This window comes from Suncus etruscus, chromosome X (assembly GCF_024139225.1).
Source record: "Suncus etruscus isolate mSunEtr1 chromosome X, mSunEtr1.pri.cur, whole genome shotgun sequence".
Classification (NCBI taxonomy): Eukaryota; Metazoa; Chordata; class Mammalia; order Eulipotyphla; family Soricidae; genus Suncus; species Suncus etruscus.
In genome coordinates this window covers 50,495,946-50,516,382 of record NC_064868.1, presented here as the reverse complement: position 1 = coordinate 50,516,382, position 20,437 = coordinate 50,495,946, and the positions used below count along the sequence as shown (strand labels likewise).

The window sequence follows — 20,437 nt, the reverse complement described above, 5'->3', positions numbered from 1 at the left end:
CCCCAGGCCGAAGACCTTCTCCCTAGCCTGGAAGGAATTTTTGTGGTTTATTTTTGTGTTCCTAGGGTATATCCCTCGGAGTGGTATAGTTGGATCATATGGGAGCTCAATTTCCAGTTTTTGGAGGAATCTCCATAAAGGTTGGACTAAACGGCATTCCCACCAGCAGTGAATAAGTGTTCCTTTCTCTCCACATCCCTGCCAGCACTGCTTGTTCTCATTCTTTGTGATGTGTGTCAATCTCTGTGGCATTAGATGGTACCTCATGGTTGTTTTGATTTGCATCTCCCTGATGATTAGTGATGTGGAGCATTTTTTCATGTGACTTTTGGCCATTTGTATTTCTTTTTTGTCAAATTGCCTGTATATTTCTCCCGATTTTTTTATGGGATTGGATATCTTTTTCTCATAAAGTTCTGTCAATGCCCTATATATTTTGGATATTAGCCCCTTATCTGATGGGTATTGGGTGAATAGTTTCTCCCACTCAGTGGGTGGCTCTTTTATCTTCGGCACTATTTCCTTTGAGGTGCAGAAGCTTCTCAGCTTAATATATTACCAACTGTTTAACTCTGCTACCACTTGTTTGGAGAGTGCAGTTTCCTCCTTAAAGAAGCCTTTAGCCTCAATATCATGGAGTTTTACCTACTTGTTGTTCTATATACCTTATGGTATCAGGTCTTATAAAAAGGTCTTTAATCCATTTGGATTTTACCTTTGTACACTATGTTAGCTGGGGGTCTAAGTTCAATTTTTTGCAAGTTGCTAGCCAATTGTGCCAACACCACTTGTTAAAGAGGATTTTTCTGCTCCATTTAGGATTTCTTGCTCCTTTATCAAAAATTAGGTGATTGTATGTCTGGAGAACATTCTCTGAGTACTCAAGCATATTCACTGATCTGAGTGTCTGTCTTTATTTCAATATCATGCAGTATTGATAATTATTAGTTTGTAATACAGTTTAAAGTTGGGAAAAGTAATGCTTCCCATATTGTTTTCCCCAAGGATTGCTTTAGCTATTTGAGGCTGTTTATTGTTCCAAATGAATTTCAAAAGTGTTTGATCCACTTCTTTGAAGAATGTCATGGGTATCTTTAGAGGGATCACATGAAATCTGTACAATGCTTTGGGGAGTATTGCCATTTTAATATTGTTAATCTTGCCAATCCTGGGGAAGCCTCAAAATGTCTGCTGTGCTAAAGGGGCCCAACAGAGTCAGCTTTTTCCACAGCCTCTGGCCCTGGAGGACTCACTTTATCTGTAGCAAGCCTTCAGGAGATAAATGCCAGAGATGATCAAAGTTCCAAGGTTGAGACGGGCCAGAGGAAACCTCAAAATGTCTGCATTGCTAAGGGCCCCAGCAGAGTCAGCTTAATTTACAGTCTCCGGCCCCGGAAAACTCACCTGTGCCAAAGCAAGCCCTCAGGAATTAATGCCAGAGACAAGCATAGTTCCCAGGCTCACGCAAGCAGGGGGGAATCCTCAAAATATCAGCTGTGCTTCTGGGGCCCAGCAGAGTCAGCTTAATCCACAGTCACCTGGGCGGTAAGACTCACCTAATTCAAAGAAACCCTCAGGGGGTGAATGCCAGAGACATCAAAGTTCCCAGGCTGAGTCAAGGAGGGGGAAGCCTCAAAATATCTGCCATGCTTAAGGGGCCCAGAAAAGTCAGCTTAACACACAGTATCCTGCTCTGGAAGAATCACCTCATTCGAAGCAAGCCCTCAAGGGATGAATGCGAGAGATGATCAAAGATCCCAGGCTGAAGCAAGCTGGTAGAAGTCTCAAAATTTCTGCTGTGCTTAAGAGGCGTAACACAGTCTGCTTAATTCATAGTCCTAGCCCCGGAAGACGCACCTCTTCAAAAGAAGATCTCAGGGGATAAATGCCAGAGACAATCAAAATTCCCAGGCTGAAGCAAGCAGGGGGAAGCCTCAAAATATCTGCAATGCTTAAGGGGCCAAGCAGAGTCAGCTTAATCCACAGTCTCCTGCGTGGGAAGACTCACCTCAGTGAAGGCAGGCCTTAAGGGATGAATACCAGAGACGATCAAAGTTTCCAGGCTGAAGCAAGTTGGGGGGAAGCCTCAAAATGTCTGCTGTGCTTTAGGGGCACAGCAGAGTCATCTTACTCCACAGTGTCCTGCCCTGGAAGACTCACCTCATCAGAAGCAAGCCCTCAGGGGATGAATGCCAGAGATGATCAAAGTTCCCATGCAGAAGCAAGCCGGGTAAGCTTCAAAATATTTGCTGTGCTTAAGGGGCCCAGCAGAGTCAGCTTAATTCACAGTCTCCATCTTGGGAAGTCTCACCTCAGCCGAATCAAACCATCAGTTGGTTAATGCATGAGAGTCTACTTGACTAAAGATGTGAAGGACCTATACAAAGAAAACTATAAAACCCTGCTACAAGAAATAAGAGAAGACACACGGAAATGGAAATCCATACCCTGCTCTTGGATTGGCTGGATTAATATCATTAAAATGACAATACTCCCCAAAGTTTTGTACAGATTTTATGCGATCCCTCTAAATATACCCATAACATTTTTCAAAGAAGTGGATCAAACACTTCTTAAATTTATTTGGAACAAAAAACACCCATGAATTACTAGAGCAATACTTAAGGAAAGGAATATGGAAGGTATTACTTATCCCAACTTTAAACTGTATTACAAAGCAATAGTTATCAAAACAGCATGGTATTGGAATAAAGACAGACCCTCATATCAGTGGAACAGGCTTGAGTACTCAGATAATGTTCCCCAGATATACCGTCACCTAATTTTTTATAAAAGTTCAAGAAATCCTAAATGGAACAGGGAAGGCCTGTTCAATAAGTGGTGTTGGCACATCTGGTTAGCCACTTGTAAAAAAGCGAACTTAGACCTCCAGTTAACATCATGTACAAAGGTAAAATCCAAATGGATTAAAGACCTAGATATTAGACCTGAAACCATAAAGTATATAGAACAACATGTAGGTCAAACGCTCCATGACATTGAGACTAAAGTTATCTTTAAAGAGGAAACAGTACTCTCCAAATAAGTGAAAGCAGAAATAAATAGATGGGACTATATTAAGCTGAGAAGCTTCTGCACCTCAAAGGAAATAGTGCCCAGAATACAAGAGCCACCTACTCAGTGGAGAAACTATTCACCCAATACCCATCAGGTAAGGGGTTAATATCCAAAATATACAAGGCACTGACAGAACTTTACAAGAAAAAAATCATCTAACACCATCAAAAATGGGGAGAAGAACTGAACAGACACTTTGACAAAAAAGAAATACAAATGGCTAAAAGGCACATGAAAAAAATACTCCACATTACTAATCATCAGGGAGATGCAAATCAAAACAACTATGAGGTACCATCTCATGCCACAGAGATTGGCACACATTAGAAAAATGAGAACAAGCAGTGCTGGTGGGTATATGGAGAGAAAGAAACTCTTATTCACTGCTGGTGGGAATGCTGTCTGGTCCAACCTTTGTGGAAAGCAATATGGAGATTTCTCCAAAAGCTGGAAGTTGAGCTCCCATACACCCAGCTATACCACTCCTAGGCATATATCCTAGGAACACAAAAATACAATACAAATATCCCTTTCTCACACCTATATTCATTGCAGTATTGTTTACAATAGCCAGACTCTGGAAACAGCCTAGATGCCCCTCAATAGATGAATGTTTAAAGAAACGATGGTACGGCCCGGAGAGATAGCACAGCGGTGTTTGCGTTGCAAGCAGCCGATCCAGGACCAAAGGTGGTTGGTTCGAATCCCGGTGTCCCATATGGTCCCCTGTGCCTGCCAGGAGCTATTTCTGAGAAGACAGCCAGGAGTAACCCCTGAGCACCGCCGGGTGTGGCCCAAAAACCAAAAAAAAAAAAAAAAACCAAAAAAGAAAGAAATGATGGTACATATACCAATGTAATATTATGCAGCCATCAGAAGAGATGAAGTCATGAAATTTTCCTATACATGAATGTATATGGAATCTATTATGCTGAGTGAAATATGTCAGAGGGAGAGAGATAAACACAGAATGGTCTCACTCATCTATGGGTTTTGAGAAAAATTAAAAACATATGTGTAATGATTCTCAGAGACAAAATAGAGGAGGACTGGAGGGTCCAGCTCCTGACATGAAACTCACCACAGGGATTGTTTAGTGCAGTCACAGAAATAATTACACTGAGAACTATCATGACAAAATGTGACTGAATGAGGGCAGTAGAAAGCCTGTCTAGAGTACAGGCCTGTGTGGGGTAGGGAGGAAGGACACTTGGGATATTGGTCATGGGAATGTTGCATTGGTGATGGATTATATATATTACATATACATATTAAAAATCAAAAAAAGGAAAGATAAGATAAGGCCTCCCAATTCTTACCACAGGCTGTGTTCTTTACACTGTATAGAAAGAGAAGGTGCAGTAAATGTACCCCATATACACCTCAACCCAGGCCCTTTACCTGGTCTGTAATGTGTTTTGGGGACAAAAAAGAAGAAGAAACAGCAAAGTTCCAATGCTGAAACAAGCTGGGGAAAGCCTCCATATATCTGCTGTGCTTAAGGGGCCAAGGAGAGTCAGCTAAGTCCACATTCTCTGGCCCGGGAAGTCTTACCTCATCTGAAGCAAGCCATCAGGGAATGAATGCCAGAGATGATCAAAGTTCCCAGGCTGAAAGAAGCCAGAGGAAAACTCAAAATATCTGCCATACTTAAGGGCCCGAGCAGAGTCAGCTTAATCCACTGTTTTCGGCCCGGGAAAACTTACCTAGGCAAAGCAAGTCCTCAGGGGATGAATGCCAGAGATGATCAAATTTCCAAGGCTGAAGCAACCTGGGGAAGCCTCAAAATGTCTGCCGTGCTTATGGGTTCCAGCAGAGTCAGCTTAATCCACAGTCCCCCGCCCAGGAAGACTCACATCAGCTGAAGGAAGTCCTTAGGGGATGAATGCCAGAGACAATCAAAATTCCCAGGCTGAAGCAATTTGGGAGAAGTCTCAAAATGTCTGCCTTGCTTATGGTGCCCAGCAGAGTCAGCTTAATCCAAAGTCTCCTGCACGGACAGACTCACCTCAGCCAAATGAAGCCCTCAGGGAATGAATGCCAGAAACGATCAAAGTTCCCAGGATGAAACAAGCCGGAGGAAGCCTCAAAATGTCTGCCATGTTTAAGGGGCCCAGCAGAGTCAACTTAATCCACAGTCTCCAGCCTGGGAAGACTCACCTAGACGAAGCAAGCTCTCAGGGGATAAATGCCAGAGATGATAAAAATTCCCAGGCTGAAGCAAGCCTGGGGGAAGCCTCAAAATGTCTGCCTTGCTTATGGTGCCCAGCAGAGTCAGATTAATGCAAAGTTTCCTGCCCGGGAAGACTTACCTCAGCCAAAGGAAGCCCTTAGGGGATGAATGCCAGAAACAATCAAAGTTCCCAGGATGAAACAAGTCGGAGGAATCCTCAAAATGTCTGCCGTGCTTAAGGAGTCCACCAGAGTCAACTTAATCCAAGTCTCCAGCCTGGGAAGACTCACCTAGGCGAAGCAAGCTCTCAGGGGATGAATGCCAGAGATGATAAAAATTCCCAGGCTGAAGCAAACCTGGGAAAGCCTCAAAATATCTGCCAGGCTTAAGGGGCCCAGCAGAGTTAGCTTAATCCACAGTGTCTGGCCCTGGAACACTGACCTCAGCTGAAGAAAGCCTTCAGGGGATGAATGCCAGAGACTATCAAAGTTCACAGGCTCATGCAAGCCAGGGGAAGCCTCAAAATGTCTGCCTTGCTTATGGGGCCCAGCAAAGTCAGCTTATTTCACAGTCTCCAGCTCTGGAAGACTCACCTCAGTGAAAGCAGGCCTCAAGCGATGAATGCCAGAGATGATCAAAGATCCCACTCTGAAGCAAGCCAGGTGAAGCCTCAAAATGTCTGCTATGCTTAAATGGCACAGCTAAGTCAGCTTATTCCACAGTCTCTGGCTCCTGAAGACTCATTTCATCAGAAGCAAGCCCTCAGGGGATGAATGCCAGAGACGATCAAAGTTCCAAGGCCGAAGCAAGCTGGAGGATGACTCAAAATATCTTCGTGTATAAGGGGCCCAGCAGAGTCAGCTTAATCCAGTCTCTGGCCCGAGAAATCTCACCTAGGTAAAGCAAGCCCTCAGGGAATGAATGCCAGAGGTGATCAAGCTTCCCAGGCTTACACAAATCAGGGGAACTCATCAAGAAGGACATATACCATGAAAAAGTCTGAGTCATTCAAGGAAAGCAATGATGGTTTAAGATACATAAATTAATCAACATAATAAATCATATTGCCAAAAAATAAAGACCATAGGGTCATATAAATAGATGCAGAGAAAGCATTCGATAAGGTGTAACACCCATTCTTCATAAAAGGAACTCTCATAAAAATGGGAATGGAAGGAACTTTTCTCAATATATGCAAGGTTATCTACCACAAGCAAATGGCAAATATTATTCTCAATAGAAAAAACTAGAAGACTTTCCTATAAAATCTGGTACAATATAAGGTTGCCCTCTCTCACCCCTCCTATTTAACATAGAGCTGGAAGTTCTTGCCATGGTGATTAAGCAAAAAAAATAAAAAGATAGATATTAAGGGCATCCAGATAGGAAAGGAAGAAATTAAGCTCTCACTGTTTGCAGATGACATGATATTATATTTAGAAAATCCTAAAGACTCTACCAAAAAGCTTCTAGAAACAATAGATGCATATAGAAAATTGGCAGGCTACAAAATTAACATGCTAACATCAATGACCTTCATATACACCCATAATGATAGAGAAAAAAATGGACATTGATAAAACAATTCCATTCTCATAAGTGCTAAGCAAACTTACATATATTGTAGTCAAATAAAGAGGTAAAAGACCAATACAAAGAAAGCTACAAAAGCCTGCTTTAAGAAATAAGAGAGGACACAAGGAAATGGAGACACATACCCTGCTCATGGATTGACAGGATTAACATCATTAAAATGGAAATACTCCTCCAATGCATTTACAGATTTAATGCAATTCCTCTAAGGAGACACATGACATTCTTCAATGAAGTGGATCACAGACTCCTGAAATTCATTTGGAACAATAATCAGCCACAAACATCTAAAGTAATTCTTGGGACAAGAAATATTGGAGGCATTACCTTCCCTAATTTTAAATTGTACTAAAAAGCAATGTTTATTAAAACAGCATGGTATTGGAATAAAGACAGACCCTCAGATCAGTGAAATAGGCTTGAGTACTCAGAGAATGTTCCCCAGACATACAATCAATTAATTTATGATAAAGGGGAAAGTATTCCAAAATGAAGCAAGGGTAGCCTCTGCAATAAGTGGTGTTGGCACAAGTGGTTAGCTACTTGCAAAAAAGTGAACTCAGATCCTCTCCTAACACCATGCACATCGTCAAATCCAAATGGATTGAAGACCGTGAATCAGGCCTGAAGCCATAACTATATAGAACAACACGTAGGTAAAACACTCCATGACATTGAAACTAAAAGCATCTTCAAGGAGGAAACAGCATTCTCTAAACAAGTGAAAGCAGAGTTAAGCAGATGGAAATATATTAATCTGAGAAGTTTCTGCACCTCAAAGGAAATAGTTCTTTCTTATGTTACAAAAGCCACCAACAGAATGGGAGAAACTATTTACCCAATAGCCATCATTTAAGGGGTGATATCTAAGATATACAAGGTACTGAAAGAACTTAAGAAGATAAAAGATCTAACCCCATCAAAAATGTGGAGAAGAAATGAATAGACTCTTCCTCAAAGATGAAACACAAATGGCCAAAAGACACATGAAAAATTGCTCTACACCAGGCTTCCTGATCCCTGAGGGACACTGCAGAGAAAGACCACATCAAACATAATCAACTTAAATCCATAAAGGTTCACCAATCAGGTTCTCCAAACATCAGGGAGGAACACAGCCACTTTGCTTAGCTATGTGATATTGCACATCTCCCAGCATGAACCCACCACAATACATTGTAAAAGTCAAGCTACAAGTGCGTCAATGGGGAAACAACACTAGACAACAGCATATATATATAGAATAAAGATGGCAGCTCTGATGTGTTAGAGTACCAACCACATAGTTAAACTCTCAGACAAGGAGTTTAGAGTACTCATATGAATGATGTTCATAAAACTCAAAGAAAGAAAAGATCAAGCTGAAGAGAACACTAAGATAGAAAGCAGAAAACTCCAAACTGAAATGACAGAACTGAAAAAAATCAGTAGATGAAATGAAAAAAATCAATGGAAAGTCTCTCTAATAGAGTAAAAGCAGCTGAGGACAGAATCAGCTAGCTGGAAATTGAGATGCAGAAGAACTCCATACAGCAGAAGAGGCTGGAAAAGAATCTTAAAGCAAATGTTCAGACAATGAAAAAATGCTCAAAGAATATGAAGATGTGAAATAGAAGTCCTTGACAATTCAACAGAAACAACATAAGAATCAATGGAGTCACAGAGATACAGGAAGAAAATCCCCAGAATTAATAGTTAAGGACATCATTAGAAAGAAACTCCCAGAGTTAAAGATGGAAGCTTCTGCACCTCAAAAGAAATAGTGCCCAGGATACAAGAGCCACCCACCGTGTGAGAGAAACTACTCACACAACACCCATCAGATAAGGGGCTAATATCCAAAATATACAGGGCACTGACAGAACTTTAAAAAAAAACATCTAATATCATCAAAAATGGAGAGAAGAAATGAATAGACACTTTGATAAAAAACAAATACAAATGGCCAAAAGGCACATGAAAAAATGCTCCTCATCACTAATCATCAGGGAGATGCAAATCAAAACAACGATGAGATACCATCTCACACCACAGAGATTGGCATGAGAACAATCAGTGCTGGTGGGGATGTGGAGAGAAAGGAACTCTTATCCACTGCTGGTGGGAATGCCGTCTTATCCAACCGCTATGGAAAGCAATATGGAGATTCCTCCAAAATCTGGAAATTGAGCTCCCATTCGACCCAGCTATTCCACTCCTAGGGGTATACCTTAAGAACACAAGAATACAACACAAAAACCCCTTCCTCACACCTATATTTATTGCAGCACTATTCCAATAGCCAGGCTCTGGAAACAACCAAGATGCCCTTCAACAGACGAATGGCTAAAGAAACTGTGGTACATATACACAATGGAATATTATGCAGCCGTCAGGAGAGATGAAGTCATAAAATTTTCCTATACATGGATGTACATGGAATATATCATACTGAGTGAAATAAGTCAGAGGGAGAGAGAGATGCAGAATAGTCTCACTCATCTATGGGTTTGAAGAAAAATAAAAGTCATTTTTGTAACAATCCTCAGAGACAATGAGAGGAGGGCTGGCTGGAACTTCCAGCTCACTTCATGAAGCTCACCACAAAGAGTGGTGAGTGCAGTTATAGAAATAACTACACAGAGAACTACCACAAACATGTGAATGAATGAGGGAACTGGAAAACCTGTCTGGAGTACAGGTGGGGGTGGAGTGGGATGGAGGGAGATTTGGGACATTGGTGGTGGGAATGTTGCACTGGTGAAGGAGGGTGTTCTTTACATGACTGAAACCTAATCACAATCATATTTGTAATCAAGATGTTTAAATAAAGAGAAAAAAGTTTAAAAAATCCCTGTATACTTTGACAAAACAAAAATAAACATGTAAAAGAAAGATGGCATGCAACTAAATCCTTTATGCCTGAAGAGTACCATCTAAAAGGGACCTTAAGAAATGCACCCCAAGACAAATACTAGTCGCAATGACAAATCCCACAGATAAGTATAGAATACTGAAAGCAGCAAGATCAAAAAGGGAAATTGCATTCAAAGGAGCATCCTTAAAATTTACAGAAGACGGGGCCCGGCGGTGGCACTAAAAGGTAAGGTGCCTGCCTTACCTGCGCTAGCCTAGGACGGACCGCGGTTCGATCCCCCGGCGTCCCATATGGTCCCCCAAGCCAGGAGCGACTTCTGAGTGCATAGCCAGGAGTAACCCCTGAGCGTCACCGGGTGTGGCCCAAAAACCAAAAAAAAAAAAAAAAATTTACAGAAGACCTGTCACAAGAAAACTTCGAGGCCAGAAGGCAGAGGTGGGATATAGTGTCAAAACTCAATGAAAGGAACACTTTGCCTAAAATACTGCACCCTGCCAGGCTCACTTTCAGGTTTGAAGGGAGTATACATAGTTTCATGGATAAACAGCAGCTCAGAAACTTTACAGACTCAAAACTAAACTTAAAAGAAAAACAGAAAGGTCTAATTTAAGAAAAGATAGACCATCAGACACAACAAACTTGTACACAAAGATGACATTAAATTCCATGACAGTTCTTTCTCAATGTCATTGCACTAAATGCACCAAGTTAAGAGACACAGAATGGAAAAATGGATCAAAAAGCTAAAGCCAACCTTCTGTTGTCTACAAGAAATACATCTAAATAGTCAGAACAAACATAGACTCAAAATAAAAGGTGGAGGAAAATCATTGAAGCAAACAACTTCCTTAAAAAATCTGGAGTAGCCATATTAATATCAGATGACACAAACTTTAGACTCAGAAAAATTGTAAGGGACAAAGATGGTCATTTCTTACTAATCAAAGTATATAAAGAGCAGGAAGAAATTACTCTCCTAAACATCTATGCACTCAGTGAGGGACCAGCAAAATATTTAATACAATTATTGACAAACCTGAAAGAATACATCAATAGCAACACAATAATAGTGGGAGTCCTCAACACTGCCCTGTCACCCCTTGATAGGCCAACCAGGTTGAAACCAGGCACTCCATTCCCAGAAAACGGGATACCCATTCTTCTTCAATACACATGGGTCATTTTCTAAGATAGACCACATTCTGGCCCATAAAACATATCTCCATAAAATCAAGAGGATATAAATTGTACAGACTACCTTCTTATATCAGAAAGCACTAAAATTCGAACTGAAGTACAAAGGGTCACAGAAGAAAAACTTTAACACCTAGAAATTAAACAGCACACTGCTGAACAATCAGTGGGTCAAATAAAATCAAAGAGGAAATTAAAACATTTCTGGAAACAAATGATAATGAAGACACAAACTATCAGAGTTTGGGGCTGGAGCTGTAACATAAGCATTAATGCATCTTCCTTGCCCATGCTAGGCTCAGACAGACCATGGTTCGAATTCCTCTCATTCCATATTGTCTACCAATCCAGGAGTGATTTCTGAGAGCATATCCAGGAGTAACCCCTAGAGCATCACTGGGTGTGGCCCAAAAACCAAAGAAGAAGAAGAAGGAGAAGAAGGAGAAGAAAAAAAGAAAGAAATATAATAAACTATCAGAATTTATGGGACACAGCAAAAGCAGTGCCAAGAAGAAAATTTATAGCTTTGAAAGCGCACAGCAAAAAGGAAGAAGGGGCCTACATAAGCAGCTTGATCACACAGCTTTTAGAATTAAAAAAATGATCAACAACATGAGCCAAAAAGATAAACAGAGAAAATAATAAAGCTTAGAGCAAAAATCAATATATGAAAATAAAAAAGAAAACAATTCAAAAGATCAACAAAAGCAAAAGTTGATTCTTTGAAAAAATAAACAAGATTGATAAACCACTAGCAAAACTCACAAAGAAACATAGAGAAACTTAATAAGCTGGATGTGGAATGAAAAGTATGAGATCACTACAGATACTGCAGAGATTCAAAAGGTAATCAGAGACGACTTTGAGAAAGTCTATGCCACAAAACATGAGAACCTGAAAGAAATGTATAAATTCTTGGAATCCTACACTTTTCCATGGTTAAACCAGGATGGCTAGCATATCTAAATAGAACTATCACTACTGGTGAAATTAAAATAGTAATTAAAAGTCTTCCTAAAAACAAAAGCCTAGGCCCTGATGGATTAATTAACAAATTATTTCAAACCTTTCTAGAGGAACTACTCCCAATCCTTTTCAAGTTCTTTCAAGAAATTGAAAAATCAGGAACACACCCAAATAGTTTTTATAAATCTAACATCACCCTGATACCAAAACCAGACAGAGATGTTGCAAGTAAAGGAAACTGCAGACCAATATCCCTAATGAACACTGATGCAAATATCCTCAACAAAATTCTGGCAAATAGGATCCAATGCTTCATCACAAAGGTCATGTACCATGAAAAATCAGATTCATTCCAGGAATGCAAGGATGGATTAACATATATAAATCAATCAGTATAATACACCAGATCAACAAAAAAAAAATAAAAACTATATGGTTGTATCAATAGATGCAGAGAAAGCATTTGATAAGTTCCAACACCCATTCTTGATAAAAAAAAAAACTCTCATCAAGATGGGAATGGAAGGGGCTGGAGAGATAGCATGCAGGTAAGGAGTTTGCCTTTCATGCAAAAGGTCAATGGTTTAAATCCCGGCATCCCATACAGTCCCCCGAGCATGCAAGGAGTGATTTCTGAGTGTAGAGCCAGGAGTAACCCCTGAGCGCTGCCGGGTATGACCCAAAAAAAAAAAAAAAGATGGGAATGGAAGGAACTTTTCTCAATATAGTTAAGGCCATCTCCCACAAGCCAATGGCAAATATTATTCTCAATGGAGATAAATTAAAAGCATTTACTCTAAAGTCTGGTACAAGACAAGGCTGCCCTCTCTCACCACTCCTGTTCATCATAGTGCTGGAAGTTTTTGCCATAGTGACTTGGCAAGAAAAAGATATCAAGGGCATCCAGATAGGAAAGGAAGAAGATTAGCTCACACTGTTTGCAGATGACATGACAATATATTTAGAAAATTCTAGAGACTCTACCAAAAAGCTTCTGGAAACAATAGATTCATATAGCAAAGTGGCATGCTACAAAATTAACACACAATAATCAATGGCCTTCTTATACACCAATAATTATATAGAAGAAATGGGTATTAAAATAAACAACTCCATTCATATTAGTGTCACACAAACTCAAATATCTTGGAGTCAACTTAACTAAACTAAAGACGTGAAGGACCTATACAAAGAAAGCTACAAAAGCCTGTTTCAAGAAATAAGAGAAGACACAAGGAAATGAAGACACATACCCTGCTCATGGATTGGTAATAAAATGGCAATACTTTCCAAAGCATTGTATAGATTTAATGCAATCCCTCTAAGGAAACCGATAAAATTCTTCAAAGAAGTGGATCAAACACTCCTGAATTTATTTGGAACAATAGACACTCACGAATAGCTAGAGCAACTCATGGGAAAAGGATTATGGGAGGCATAACTTTCCCAAACTTTAAATTGTATTACAAAATAAAACAGCTTGGTACTGGAATAAAGGCAGACCCTCAGAACAGTGGAATAGACTTGAGTATTCTGAGAATGTGCCCAGATATACAATCAATTAATCTTTGATAAAGGGACAAGAAATGCAAAATGGAGCAAGGAAACCTTTTCAACAAGTGGTGTTGGAACAACAGGCCAGCCTCTTCAAAGAAAGCAAACTCAGACCTCCATCTAACACCATGCACAAAAGTCAAATCCAAATGAATTAAAGACCTTGATATCAGACCCAAAATCATAAGGTATATTGAACAACACATAGGTAAAACACTCTTTGACATTGAGACTAAAGGTATCTTCAAGACAGAAACAGCACTTGCCATACAAGTCTAAAAGAAATAAACCGATGGGACTATATTAATCTACAAAGCTTCTGCACCTCAATGGAAACAGTGCCTTAGGATTCAAAGGTCACCCACAGATTGAGAGATACTATTCACCCGTTACCATCAGACGAGGGGCTAATATCTAAGATATTCAAGTTGCTGGCAGAACTTAACAAAAAAAAAAAAACATCTAACCCCATCAAAAAATGGGGAGAAGAAATGAGCAGACAATTTCTCAAAGCAGAAATAAAATTGGCCAAAATGCACATGAAAAAAATTCTCAACATTACTAATTATCAGGGAGATACAAATCTAAACACCAATGGGGTACCATCTCATGCCACAGAGACTGGCACACATTACAAAGATCAAGAACAATAAGTGCTGGTGGGGATGTGGGGAGAAAGGAACTCTCATTCACTGCTGATAGGAATACAGTCTGGTCCAGCGTATATGGAAAACAATATGGAGATTCCTCAAAAAACTGGAAATTGAACTCCCATATGATTCACAAAAATACAATACAAAAATCCCTTCCTCACACCTATATTCATCCCAGCACTATTTACAATTGCTAGACTCCGGAAACTATCAAGATGCCCTTTAACAGATGAATGGCTAAAGAAACTGTGGTACATATACACAATTTAATATTATGCGGCCATCAAGAGAGATGAAGTCATGAAATTTTCCTATACATGTATGGATATGGAAACTATTACATTGAGCGAAATAAGTCAGAGGGAGAGAGAGATACAGAATAGTCTCATTTATTTATGGGGTTTAAGAAAAGTAAAAGACATTATTGTAATAATGCCCAGAAATGAGAGCTGGAAGGACAGGCTCAAGATATGAAGCTCATCTCAAGGACGAGTGAGTGAAGTTAAAACACTAACAAGTACCATGGCAATGTTAATGAGTGAGAGAAGTAGAATGGCTGTCTCGAATACAGGCAGGGTGTGTCAGTGGGCAGATATGGGTTGCATTGGTGGTGGGATGTACTGATGAAGGTGGGTGTTCTTTTTATGACTAAAACCCTACTAATCTCATGTTTTAATCATGGTGTTTAAATAAAGATAAAAATAAGAAAAATATTGCTCCACATCACTAATCATCAGGGAGATGCAAATCAAAACAACAGTGAAGTACATATCACACCACAGAGACTGGCACACATCACAAAGAACAAAAACAATCAGTACTGGCAGGGATGTGGAGAGAACGGAACTCTCATTCACTGCTGGTGGGAATGCAGTCTAGTCTAGCCCTTATGGAAAATAATATGGAGATTGCTCAAAAAACTAGAAATTGAGCTCCCATATGATTGAGCTATACCACTCCTACAGATATACCCTGAGAACACAAAAATACAATTCACAAATCTCTTCCTCACATCTATAGTCATTGCAGTGCTATTTGCAATAGCCAGTTTTTGGAAACAACCCAGATGTCCTTCAACAGATGAATGACTAAAGAAACTGTGGTACATATAAACAATAGAATATTATGCAGCAGTCAGGAGAGATGATGTCATGAAATTTTTCTATACATGGATGTACATAGAATCTATTATGCTGAGTGAAATAAGTCAGAGGGAGCGAGCAAGCGAGCAAGAGAGAGACAGAATAGTCTTATTTAAGGGTTTTAAGAAAAATTTAAAAAATCATGGTAACAATGCTCAGAGACAATAGAGATGAGGCTGGAAGTACTGGCTCACAATATGAAGCTCACCACAAAGAGTAGTGATTGCAGTTAGGGAAATAACTACACTAACAACTCGCATGACAATGTCAATGAGTGAGAGAATTAGAGTGCTTTTCTAGAATACAGGCTGGGGTACGGTAGGCGAGAGGGTGTCATTGGTGTTTGGAATGTTGCACTGGTGAAGAGGGGTGTTTTCCTCAAAAGAAATAGTGCCAAGGATACAAGAATCACCCACCGAGTGGGAGAAACTATTCACCCAACACCAATCAGATAAGGGGCTAATATCCAAAATATACAGGGCACTGACAGAACTTTACAAGAAAAATACATCTAATCCCATCAAAAATGGGGAGAAGAAATGAACAGATGCTTTGATAAAAAAGAAATACAAGTGGCCAAAAGGCACATGAAAAATGCTCCTCGTCCCTAATCATCAGGGAGATGCAAATCAAAACAACGATGAGATACCACCTCACACCACAGAGATTGGCACACATCACAAAGAATGAGAACAATCAGTACTGGCGAGGATGTGGAGAGAAAGAAACTCTTATCCACTGCTGGTGGGAATGCCGTCTAGTCCAACCGCTATGGAAAGCAATATGGAGATTCCTCCAAAATCTGGAAATTGAGCTCCCATTCGACCCAGCTATTCCACTCCTAGGGATATACTCTAAGAACACAAGAATACAATACAAAAACCCCTTCCTCACACCTATATTTATTGCAGCACTATTCACAATAGCCAGGCTCTGGAAACAGCCAAGATGCCCTTCAACAGACGAATGGCTAAAGAAACTGTGGTACATATACACAATGGAATATTATGCAGCCGTCAGGAGAGATGAAGTCATGAAATTTTCCTATACATGGATGTACATGGATTATATCATGCTGAGTGAAATAAGTCAGAGGGAGAGAGAGACGCAGAATAGTCTCACTCATCTATGGGTTTGAAGAAAAATAAAAGTCATTTTTGTAACAATCCTCAGAGACAATGAGAGGAGGGCTGGCTGGAACTTCCAGCTCACTTCATGAAGCTCACCACAAAGAGTGGTGAGTGCAGTTATAGAAATAACTACACAGAGAACTACCACAATCATGTGAATGAATGAGGGAACTGGAAAGCCTGTCTGGAGTACAGGTGGGGGTGGGGTGGGATGGAAGGAGATTTGGGACATTGGTGGTGGGAATGTTGCACTGGTGATGGGGGTGTTGTTTACATGACTGAAACCTAATCACAATCGTATATGTAACCAAGATGTTTAAATAAAGGAAAAAAAAGAAAAAAAAGGGGTGTTCTGTTTATGACTGAAACCCAACTGCTATCATGCTTTTAATCACGGTGCTTAAATAAAGAATTTTATATAAAAAATAAAAATACTGGCAAAATAGTGAAAGAAAAGAAAAATTTTTTCCATATTGCAAAGAAAGGTAATCTAATTATATTTGTCATATTAATATTAAGGAAATATTTAATCAGAAGTTTCCATTAAAGATTTTTATAAATACATTCATATGGAGAATATAATTTCATAAATTACTGCCAGCCATATTACAAAATAAGTTTCTTTCAGAGAAAATGGATGAGACATTGGAATTGGCTTTTGGTGACATAACTGAGTGAATTTACTTCTTTTTTTTTTTTTTTTTTGGTTTTTCGGGCCACACCCATTTGGTGCTCAGGGGTTATTCCTGGCTACGCGCTCAGTAATTGCCCCTGGCTTGGGGGGACCATATGGTTTGCTGGGGGGATCAAGCTGTGGTCCTTTCTTTGGCTAGAGCTTGCAAGGCAGACACCTTACCTCTAGCGCCATCTCGCCGGCCCCGAATTTACCTCTTAGATATTCTATAATAAAATACCATTAGCTGAGGTTCGGAGTGATAGCATAGCAATAGAACATTTGTCTTGTATGTGGCCAACCAGGAAAGGATTTGGGTTCAATATTCGGCATCCCATATGATCTCCTGAGGCTTCCAGAAGCTATTTCTAAATGCAGAGCCAGGAGTAACCCCTGAGTGCCACCAGATGTAGCCCCAAAACCAAAAATAAAAATAAAATACCATTTACAGATGCCTATAATTTATTTGGTCGGAGTTGTTGAGTTTATAGGTAGACGATGGAGAGATTATCTTCACATGTCTTTATATTTGTATCTAAGTTCTAATTTCCTTTTATAAAGAAAACTATATATTTGGATTAAGTTTAATCTACTAGTCTTACTCATTTTACATTTCTTACTATTTAAAATTCATTTAAATCATTGTGATTTACAGTTATTAATAGTTTGGTTTTATACATACAATATTTCAACACCAGTTCTACTACCAGTGTCAACCTTCCTAAAGCAATGTTCCCAGTCAACCCTGCCAAAGCCTGCCATCATAACAGGCCCAATTCTAATTTTGATTGTTAAAATTTGGGTTTCATGATTTTATTTTATTTTATTGATTTTGGGGTCACACCTGCATCGCTCAGGGGTTACTCCTGGCTCTGCACTCAGAAATTGCTCCTGGCAGGTTCGGGGGACCATATTGGAACCAAGGTCCTTCTGCATGCAAGGCAAATGCCCTCCCTCTATACTATCTCTCCAGCCCCAATTTTATGTTGTTGACTATGTAGCTTAAATATTTATATTCTGTTTTCTCTTCAGGACCCACATTTGCTTGTTTTAATTTGGAGATTATGCTTTTAGTGATGTTTGTCGGTTAAATAAATAGATATACCACAACTATATCCTACCATTATGCTCAAGACCTTCAATTTCTGGCCTTGCTACTTTCTTTTACTTCTTTATTTGGGGGCGGGGCACACCAGCAGCGCTCAGAGTTTACTCCTGGCTCTGCACTCATAAATTGCCCTTGCCAGGCTTGAGGACCATATGGGATGCCTGGGATAGAACCTGGGTTCCTTGCTGGTCAGCCTGTGCAAGGCAAACACCCTATCGCTGTGCTAACACTCCTGCCCCCCTCCCAACTTCCACCTCTTATTATTCCTACCTTGATTCATTTCCTTTTTTGTCTTTCACTTTCCTATATTCTTTTTTTGTTTTATTTGTTTTTTTGGGTTTTTTTTGTTTGTTTTTGTCTTTTTTTTTTTTTTTTGGTTTGTTTTTTGTTTTTGGATCACACCCGGAAATGCTCAGGGGTTCCTCCAGGATCTACACTCAGAAATCGCTCCTGACAGACTCTGGGGACTATGCTATCTCTCCGGCCCCCACATTCCTATATTCTAAGGTGAAGTATAGTCTAGGTATTCCCTCTTTAATGCATTTTATTCTCTTGTCTTGTTATTCTATACACCACAACTAAGTGAAAATACCCTGTGTTTATCCTTCTTCTGATTTACTTCACTTCACATGGTATCTTCCAATTTTTTTGGTTGTTATTTTTTTTGTTTGTTTGTTTGTTTTTTTTTGGTGGGGGAGCCACATCCAGAGGTGCTCAGAAGTTACTTCTGACTCTATGCTCAGAAATTGCTCCTGCCTCTGGCCCCTAATACATTTATAAGTTACTCATATCTATTTGGATATTGAGGTTGATTTCAGAGCCTAGCTATTGCATCAAGTAATGCAATGAATAATTGTGTGCATATGACCTCAGTATAAATTTTATGTGTCCTGCAAGTAGATTTTCAAAAGTGAGATTTCTGGGGTCAGACAAATGGAACCTCAAGTATTGCTTTTCTGAGTAGTCCAAATAATGTTTTCCATAAGGATTAAATCAAACAGCATTTCTATCAGTGGATGAGTTAATCTATTACCACATCTCTGCCAGCAAATTTTTCTCAGTTTTTTTATATATGCCATTTAACCGATGTTAGATGAAATCTCATTGTCATCTTGATTTGGATTCCCTGATAATAATGAGAAAAAATGATTATTTTGTCTATTGACCATCTGTTGGACTTCTTCAGATAAGTGTCTGTTAATTTCCTCTCCCCAATAATTGATAAGGTTTTCAAATGGTTTTGTTGAGATTTGTGAGTACTTTATATATATTTCATATCAACCCTTTACTTGGATTATTGATTGAAAATACTTTCTCCCATGCAGTTGGGTGTCATTTATTATTAGCCCATGTTCTTTTGCCATGCAGAAACTCTATAATTTGATTTAGTACCATTGATTTTTTTATTTTGTTACCTTTGCCGTTGGAACACTATTATTGAAAACACCTTTGAAGACCAAACCTTGTCGTTTCTGCCTAAATTTTATTGATTTATTTTATGTATTCTACTCTGATTAAAGTCATTCTTTGATCCACTTTGAAATGATTTCTGTGTCAAACTTGGGATATTTGCCAACCTTAAATTTTACATGTGGTTTTCCAGTTTAATTGCCTCTTTAAAGATAACTCCAAATATAATTCTAATTATAATCTAAACGGATACCTTCAAGATATGTTATTTATTGGAAAACAGATATTGAGCACAAATAATTAAACTTATAAGAGATCAAATTATTTTTCAGATACTAGTTAATTATGTTTTTGTTATAAACAAGAGTTACATAACTTTATTGTGTAAATAATTGACAGCATTCTATATGATACAATAATAAACTATAATTGCTAGTTAAAGAATGGTGGAAATGGTAACTAATAACAAGAATTGCAAAATAGTTTCAAAAAGATAACGATCTAATATATGAAATTTAAGACACACATAAAAGGAGCAGAAAAGGTATTGAAAACTTTACAATTGGGTTGGTAGTATAAGTGTTTGAGAGGAAAGGGCATGGAGATCCTAGAAAGATAGTTGTAGGTAGACTGGTGATAGTTGTATTGGAATTATTAGCATTGGAAACTGTTATTAACCCAATTGTAAACCACAGAATCTAGTTATTTTTACAAAATAAATTTTGTAAATAATAGAGCATCTCATGTAGAAAAATAGACAAAGAAAATAAAAAAAATGGAAAATATTTTAAAATTAACTAAGGCACAATATTCCAGAGTAAAGTGAGGTCTTCAAATTTGCAAATATCTACACATATAATTTGCATATATATGCATATATGAATTATTTCTGTACTATATTATTTG

The 20,437-nt window shown here is 39.0% G+C and overlaps 1 protein-coding gene and 1 non-coding gene across 2 annotated transcripts in view; both read left to right on the top strand.

Annotated features, from left to right (window-relative positions):
* Positions 1 to 20,437, top strand: part of LOC125999262 (spindlin-2-like) — a 182,604-nt gene that overhangs the window by 159,865 nt on the left and 2,302 nt on the right. The gene's annotated exons all lie outside the window — the stretch shown is intronic.
* Positions 4,381 to 4,510, top strand: LOC125999871 (small nucleolar RNA SNORA51). Its single transcript, XR_007492330.1, has one exon. It is a non-coding gene; the product is annotated as a small nucleolar RNA SNORA51 (small nucleolar RNA).